Genomic DNA, 8,771 nt, shown 5'->3' with positions numbered 1-8,771 from the left:
GTTTGAATGAAGGTGTTTAGTATGTTTACAATGTATTTTAGGCTTTATCATGAAAAAAACTATTTTTGAAATTCAAGATTGATGATCCAAGATGGCGGATATCTTAAATATGCATGACGTCATTTTATGACGTCACCGGTGTTGCTATGGGCAACATAAGACTTAGTACACACTAATATTCTGTCATAAACACTTTTGGTAAAGTTATTTTGTATACCAGGGAGGTTTTCAGGGAAAAACCTATTTAGACGGTTTTGGCCAATAAAATCACATTAATGACGTCATAATGACGTCATATTACGTCATAACGACATAAAATTTGTAGATATGATAAATTTTCACTAGTACACCATTCTCTGAAAATTTGGTGGTCATACGACATACCGTTCGCGAGTTCTTAGGGGGGGGTCAAAAGAGCCCCCCCCCGGTCCCCCCATGTCAAAAAAAGCCCGGTCTAGGTAGGGTTAACAAGTTAGTTTTCATGGATCCATCAAAGATTCAATGGAAAAATTCATTTACTGGTACCTTCTCATTACGACTATGTTCGGCGGGGGAAGGTTAGGCAAGGGTTGGGCAAGGTCACTATACATTGTCCTTGGGTTGGGTTGGGTTAGGTTGGGTTTGGCAGATAAAATTTACTGTAAATCACGATTTTTCGCAGTCCTTTGATATTCGCGGTTTTCGCAGTCATTTCTGTACTTAACATTACCGTCAAGAAGGAATTTGCCGTCTTTCTTTTTGCTGCATTTGCCGTTCCCGAAAAGGTCGATAATTTCACCAACATATCCACTTTTTCAGACCGTGAAATTTTGCTACAGCGAACGTAAAGTAATTTACAGTATTTGATTTCATTCAGACTAAGAAACCTAGAAATGGGGATGGGGATGTCATTAATAACAATGAGCGTACTAATTTTTTTTTACTAATTAATAACAATGAGCGTACTAATTTTTTTTTGTTCGCTATATAAAGTTATGTCAATGTGGCCTTGACAAATAAACTCTGCTGTCTACATACCAGAACACTGTTCCTTCTCGGTGCATCACAGAATAAATTGTAAATTCAGGCGGTAGCGTTAACATGTCAACCTTACGAACGTAAGTACATATTTTCAGAACGCACCAGCATTTTACCTTCACGTTCACGTGGAATCCGGACCACTTCTGACACCATTGATAAAAAAAAGGAGTAAAACAATACCTGTTCTGAAGACTCTTTGTAAGGTTTTGTCTTCTTGAAGCTGACCAGGCAGAAGTTTAGCCTACCCAAAACAGAAGTTTGGCCTAACTCAAAATCTATACTAAAAATCACTGTAACATTAACTGAAAATCTATACTAAACAAACACCGTAACCTTAGCTCACCCTGAACACACCAGTAGCGTGCACACTCTAATCTAATTACGCTCAAAACTCGGCGAACTGGTTTCAAGGTAGCTGTGCACAGTTTTTGCCCTATGGGAATATTATATAAAGGTGGGACCCACTTTCTGACTTACACCTTCTGCTTTTTTTTCCCCAGATTAACAAATAGTATTTGACACAATGGCGGGGGTATCTCCATTTATGTAGCCCTTGGGCCACATAATTTTGCAAGCACTTCAGCAGGGGGCTAACACACTTTTAATATTATGTGTTTAGATAAAAGAAGGCTTGGTATGTACAAAATGGTATCAAAGCCAGCAGTCTACCCGATTAAGCTATTGCACCGGTATAGATATAGAGTTTGTCACATATTAGGCTGAAAAATTAAATATATAATACAACAGCATTACACAAATCATTACAGAATACGTGTATATGTGTTTAGAATACGTTTATATGTGTTTACCTCTCTCCAATATTTCCTTGTGCAGACTGTCAAATACAAATATTTACAGAAAGTTTATATAGTCCGGGAGGAGAAGCCTGAAAAAAAATATAACTTCAGACAATCAGCCTGCAATTCAATACACACAAATGAATACGAAGCTATGCGTCGTAAACGCATATAAACGTATACTGTGATGATTTGTGTTATGCTCTATGTATCAGTGGTAGCCGCTACCAGCCTTGCTGCTGCCTGGCTACCACTTGCCATGCACTGTTGCATCCCCAATCAATAAAATTAAAATTGAATAAAACACATTTTTTATTGTACTAAAATTTTACATTTAAGAATTAGACGGCCTCGTGCACAGCTGACTCATGTACGGGCGACTTCCACGTTGTTTTCTTGTCATCAATACAAACACAGCTGGTAAAAATGCCCCACAGCGTCGTCTGTACGGTTAAGGTTGACTTTTGTCATCATGACCCACACAAATGAGTCTGCTTTTTTCAGAAAACAAAATACAAAGGAAAGAACAATGAAGGCGCTTGCTTTTAGAAATATGTACATATTCATAAATATGTCGTCAGACTTGGATATGATATTGTAAACTTGAATATATGTAAAGTTTTTGCTGTTTTTTTTCCTGTGCAACGGTCAGTCATCATGACCCACACAGATTAGTCTGTCATTTTCAGAAAAACAACGTCCAAAGGAAAGAACAGAAGCATTAAAATTCTGACTAGATCAATCAATAGATTTTCTGTTTTTGCCTGTGTAACCGTCAGACGTGTGTGCAGTAAAAATGTACGAGCAAGCAGCGCCTGTCAGGACTCCGCAAACGGTGTCCGGCAGGGAACAAAATAACAGGCCGTGGGCGCCCTACCCAGATCCTCCCGCCCGCCGAGGTAACACTAGCGGGCATGGCGACCCTGGCGAACAGTATCAAGAAGGACAGGACTCGTTCTCAAATGTGTACGAAAAAGCTGAGTCAGTGAAACTAAAGAATACCTCCGGAGAATTGAATTTTGGAACGGACACGTCTACAGGTACAGTACGCTTCTGAAGACTGTTTTCTCTAACCCTTTCCTTGCCTCCTGTATCTACTTTTTAAATTTATCGGTGGTTCCGTTGAATAGGGATGAATTATTAAAAGACAAGGAGGAATAAAATGCACAAAATTATATAGCCGTTTGAAATCTATTTTACGTAGAATAAAACGTCAGCTGTCCTTAATAATTATCTATGTGCATTTACGGTGTAATTGATGACTCTGCATTATCAAACATTTCTCTACCAGACACTGACACGACGCAACCGGATGCAGCAAGAAGCCGCTATGTCTGCCACATCGCCGCCGGCCTGGCTGTTTTGGGGACTCTGGTCACAGTGGTAGTCATCTTACTGATGTTCATCAACAACGGAACCTACCATCGTGAAAAAGTGTTTAGAGCAATTGTTTAGAGCAACTGGTGCTTCAGACCTCCGTTTTTGCATTTTTGAATGTAGTTGATATTTCACTTTTTCCTTTTTTTTTCTTCTTGTTACAAATAGATCAGTCAAAATGATGATATGTTTACATTATGATTAGTATATATTGATATCTGTCTATTAGAGACAGATTGATTAGTATATATTGATATCTGTCTATTAGAGACAGATAGATATAAATAGAGGGATTGATTGATAGATAAATATATAGATAGATACAATGTGTAGATAGATTTTTTAAGACCTGTACATTTGTAATTTGTTCTGGGATCTTTTTAGACAAATGAACGGTATAGATTTTCAATATAACGGCAGTGAACCTTAATCCGACGCAACCTTAATCCGACACTTTTCAACACTCCTCTGTCTGTTAGGATCTAGCACTGATATGCAAAGTCTTTTAATTGCTTTACAAACTCAATAAGGTACACAGCCTAAAACTTGAAACACTGAGCTAACGAAGTCAACATGTTGTGGAGACGAGGTCATGAAAATTTTCAGGCTGTTTTACACTGGTAGGCATGTCGTGGGAGGAAGCTTCCGGAAGGACGGTGGTCAAAACATCGACAATTTCTCCTTTACATCCCCATGCTATACATTCAACGTCACAGCGAATAAAAAAACAATTAATAAAGTGTATGTTGTGGACAAACCACTTGCCTAGAAGTGTCCTTCTTTTTAAGCACAGAGCGAGTTCGTTACGGTCATTTCAGCCGCTGATCGAACAAAACCGCCATTTTGAATTGTTGTTGTTGTTGAAGACGATACCACTAGTCCGTACGTGGATGTGGCAAATGATCGCAACACTTGTATATCGTCAAAATTAGTGATGAATACTTCAGAATAGTGCAGAATAAAGCTTTCTGCATGGTAAAATTATCGTAAAATTCTTCAATTATTCCATATTCAAATATTTCTTGGAAGGAAATGCCTCGCCGTAACTGATTCGAATGTGGTCCCCTTCTTTGAAAATTCGATAGTCCCAAGCCACGTGATACCGATCTGTAGCGCTGCCGACGGTGCACCGCACCGGCCTACCGACTGTTACTTTTGATGCCGATTATAACTAGTATAAGTGTCTGTTGTTTGACAAAGGGATTGAGAAAAAATGTTGTTGTGAATAGCAAAATTACAGGCAAACAGCTACACTGTTGCATGGCGTCGGATTAAGGTTTCGTTTAGAACAGAATACGCAGGGCACGGTGAAATCAGGAGCGATGTTGAATACGCAATTTTCCCGCGATATCTCAATGGTTGGGAGAGTGACACACACGTAGGTATGGCGTTAAAAATAGGCTACAAGATGCACTAAGTGATTTACGAAAATACCGAATGTCTGGTTGTGGATTCATCATTCAATCTTGCCTGGGTATAAAAGTGTCGGATTAAGGTTCACTGCCGTTATATATTTTCGATACAAGACGCTGTTATGGATCCGTAAACGTTAGTGAGTTCGTGTTTTAAAACCTGTTGATCTTGAGATCTCTCCAGTTTCACTGACGAAAGGTAGGATGCTACCTAAAACGTCTGAAAAACCGAGAAGGGGCTGCACGAGCTAGCTCCATGGAGGAGCTCTGCAGAGCTCCTCCATGGAGGTTGCTCGTTCAGCCCTCAGCTCTGCAGAGCTCCTCCATGGAGGTTGCTCGTACAGCCCTCCGCGATACCCCCGCAGAGCTCTGCGCCAAAACAAGCCAATTCGTTGGTTGGCGTCACGGGTTCAGTTTTCTATAGAGCTCTGTAGATATCAAGTTAATTCAATGTGAGTAGTAGGCGATATACAGCCAGTACTGTGTCACAAATAAAGACTTCGTCACGCAACTCTGCGCAACACGGAGAGCTCTGCGCCCTAACAAGTCAATTCGTTGGTTGGCGTCACGGGTTCAGTTTTCTATAGAGCTCTGTGAGTAGTAGGCGATATACAGCCAGTACTGTGTCAAAAATAAAGACTTCGTCACGCAACTCTGCACAGGACTGCTCGCTCAACTCTCCGTCAGTCTGTGACACACGGAGAGCTCTGCGCCAAATGAAGTCAATTCGTTGGTTGGCGTCACCGTTCAGTTTTACTTTCACCTCTTTGCGCTCTACGCTCAAAACAAGTCAATTCGTCATGGCTGGCGACACAGGTTTAGTTTTGTGTAGAGCTCCGGGGATTTTAAGCTAGTTCAATGTGATTACTAGGCTTTGTAACGTACCAGCGGCCCGCAGAGGTGGCTATTGCTGCTCTGACAGGTCGGCCTCCGTCGGTTTCAAGCTTGCAGTCAATAGCTCTGCGCCTAAAAAGCTCAATTCATTGGTTGGCGTCATGGCTTCGTTTTGGTTAGACCCTATTTGAATAAAGCTATAAGTACAAAACAAGTCAATGCTGGTGGTTGCCTCACGGGTTCAGTTTTGTATAGAGCTCTGAAGATATCATGTTTATTGAATATGACTATTAGGCTGAACAGCCAGTACTCTGTCACAAATAAAGACTTCGTCACGCAACTCTGCACAGGACTGCTCGCTCAACTCTCCGTCAGTCTGTGACACACAGAGAGCTCTGCGCCAAATGATGTCAATTTTTTGGTTGGCGTCACCGTTCAGTTTTGCTTTCACCTCTTTGCGCTCTGCGCTCAAACAAGTCAATTCGTCATGGCTGTCGACACAGGTTCAGTTTTGTATAGAGCTCCGAAGATATAAAGGTATTTAAGTATGACTATTAGGCTGAACAGCCAGTACTCTCAGTCTGTCACAAATAAAGACTTCGTCACGCAACTCTGCACAGGACTGCTCGCTCAACTCTCCGTCAGTCTTTGACACACGGAGAGCTCTGCGCCAAATGAAGTCAATTCGTTGGTTGGCGTCACCGTTCAGTTTTGCTTTCACCTCTTTGCGCTCTACGCTCAAAACAAGTCAATTCGTCATGGCTGGCGACACAGGTTCAGTTTTGTGTAGAGCTCCGGGGATTTTAAGCCAGTTCAATGTGACTACTAGGCTTTGTAACGTACCAGCGGCCCGCAGAGGTGGTATTGCTGCTCTGACAGGTCGGCCTCCGTCGGTTTCAAGCTTGCAGTCAATAGCTCTGCGTCGAAACAGCTCAATTCATTGGTTGGCGTCACAGGTTCGGTTTTGATTCCACCTCTTTGCGCACAAGACCAAGTCCGTCGGTTATAAAGCATACAGAGCTCCGCGACAAAACAAGTCAAATCGCTGGTTGTCGTCACTGTTGAGTTTTAATTTCACCTCTTTGAGCCCTGCGTTTAAAACAAGTCAATTCGATGGCTGGCGTCTGTTTAGTATAGAGTTCCATGGATTTTAAGCCATTTCAGTGTGACTACTAGGATTTGTAACGTACCAGGGGCATTGTAACATCCATTTCCCCACCCAAGGTTGGGGAAATGGATACAGACTGGCCAATTTGATACTGTCTTACCCCCACCAAAAGATCTGCTTGGAGATTAGTCATAAAGCACGCACAGAGCTCGGCGACAAAACAAGTCAATTCTCTGGTTGTCGTCACTGTTGAGTTTTGCTTTTAAATCTATCACCTCCGCGTTCAAAACAAACCAATTCGATGGCTGGCGTCAGTTTTGTATAGAGCTCAGTGGATTTTAAGCCAGTTCAATGTGACTACTAGACCTTGTAACGTACCAGGGGCTCTCCCAAACAAACAAGACTTCGCAGAGTTCACAGAGGTGCTAGGAAAGCCCTAGCTCCGTCGGTTAAAAAAAAAACATAGACTGATAGAGATTTTAACTCCATGGTTAAAAGCATACAGAGCTCCGCGACAAAACAAGTCAATATGTCACTGTTGAGTTTTGCTTTCAAATCTTTGAGCTATGTGTTCAAAACAAGCCAATTCGATTGCTGGCGTCAGTTTTGTATAGAGCTCCGTAGATTTTAAGCTAGTTCAGTGTGACTACTCGTGCAGGGGCTCTCCCAAGCAAACAAAACTTAGCAGAGTTCATAGAGGTTCTTGGACAGCCCTAGCTCCGTCAGTAATATAAAGCATGAAGAGCTCTGCGTTCAAAACAAGTCAATTCGATGGCGGGGTCGCAGGTTCAGTTTTGCACTCTTTTGACTTTTGGATTATCACATTCACACCTAGTTCACAACTGTGCATGGCGTGGCATGGCTTGTTTTGTGTGCGGGTGGCCGTCTCGATTAGGGCGGATGTTGGTTGTAAAATACAGGACAATAGGTGCCACCCTGCATGATCGGTCACACAACAAAATTCTGGGAAAAAGCATGTTTGTTTGGACTTATTTGTTTTCTATGGAGCAAATATGTTGTCTCTCTGAATATTGTTCCTGTATACTAAAGGTTTAACGAATTAACTTGTCTGGTCACAGAGCTGTTTGTGACAACTCTCGGAGGGCTATTTTAGCAGCTCCGCGGCTATTTTCCGTCTTGTAAACGGTCGCCTAATCTCCAAGCAGATGTTTCGGTGGCTGCAAAAGACATTATCAAATTGGCCAGGCAGTATCCAACACGCCACCCAACTCTCCGTCAGCTCTGCGCCAAATGAAGTCAATTCGTTGGTTGGCGTCACCGTTCAGTTTTGCTTTCACCTCTTTGCGCTCTGCGCTCAAAACAAGTCAATTCGTCATGGCTGGCGACACAGGTTCAGTTTTGTATAGAGCTCTTGGAATTTAAGGCCAGTTCAATGTGACTACTAGGCTTTGTAACGTACCAGGGGACCGCAGAGCTGGCTATTGCTGCTCTGACAGGTAGGGTTACGTCGGTTTCAAGCTTGCAGTCAATAGCTCTGCGCCGAAACAAATCAATTCCTTAGTTGGCGTCACCGCTTATTTTTGGTTAGACCATTGTAAATAAAGCTATAAGTACAAAACAAGTCAATGCTGATGGTTGGCGTCACGGGTTCAGTTTTGCATAGAGCTCTGAAGATATCCTGTTTATTGAATATTACTATTAGGCTGAACAGCCAGTACTCTGTCACTCGTCACGCAACTCTGCACAGGACTGCTCGCACAACTATCCGTCAGTCTGTGGCACACGCAGAGCTCTGCGCCAAAACAAGTCAATTTGTTGGTTGGTGTCACCGTTCAGTTTTGCTTTCACCTCTTTGCGCTCCAACGAATTGACTTGTTTTGGCGCAGAGCTGACGGAGAGTTGAGCGAGCAGTCCTGTGCAGAGTTGCGTGACGAAGTCTTTAGTTTCTGACAGAGTACTGGCTGTTCAGCCTAATAGTCATATTCAATTAACTTGATATCTTCAGAGGTCTATACAAAACTGAACTAGTGTCGCCAGCCATGACGAATTGACTTGTTTTGAGAGCAGACCGACAAAGAGGTGAAAGTAAAACTAGAACCGTAACGCCAACCAACGAATTGATTTTATTTGGCGCAGAGCTGACGGAGAGTTGAGCGAGCAGTCCTGTGCAGAGTTGCGTGACGAAGTCTTCATTTGTGTGTACAGAGTACTGGCTGTTCAGCCTAATAGTTATAATCAATAACATGATATCTTCAGAGCTCT

General features: G+C 42.3%; 1 protein-coding gene across 1 annotated transcript in view; it reads right to left on the bottom strand.

Annotated features, from left to right (window-relative positions):
- The window catches only part of LOC109468182, a 34,248-nt gene that overhangs the window by 7,319 nt on the left and 18,158 nt on the right, over positions 1-8,771 (bottom strand). The window lies entirely within an intron of this gene.

The sequence above is a fragment of the Branchiostoma belcheri genome, unplaced genomic scaffold (genome assembly GCF_001625305.1).
Source record: "Branchiostoma belcheri isolate BF01 breed outbred unplaced genomic scaffold, Haploidv18h27 scaffold194, whole genome shotgun sequence".
In the NCBI taxonomy this organism is placed as follows: domain Eukaryota; kingdom Metazoa; phylum Chordata; class Leptocardii; order Amphioxiformes; family Branchiostomatidae; genus Branchiostoma; species Branchiostoma belcheri.
This window is presented reverse-complemented; position numbering and strand designations above follow the sequence as displayed.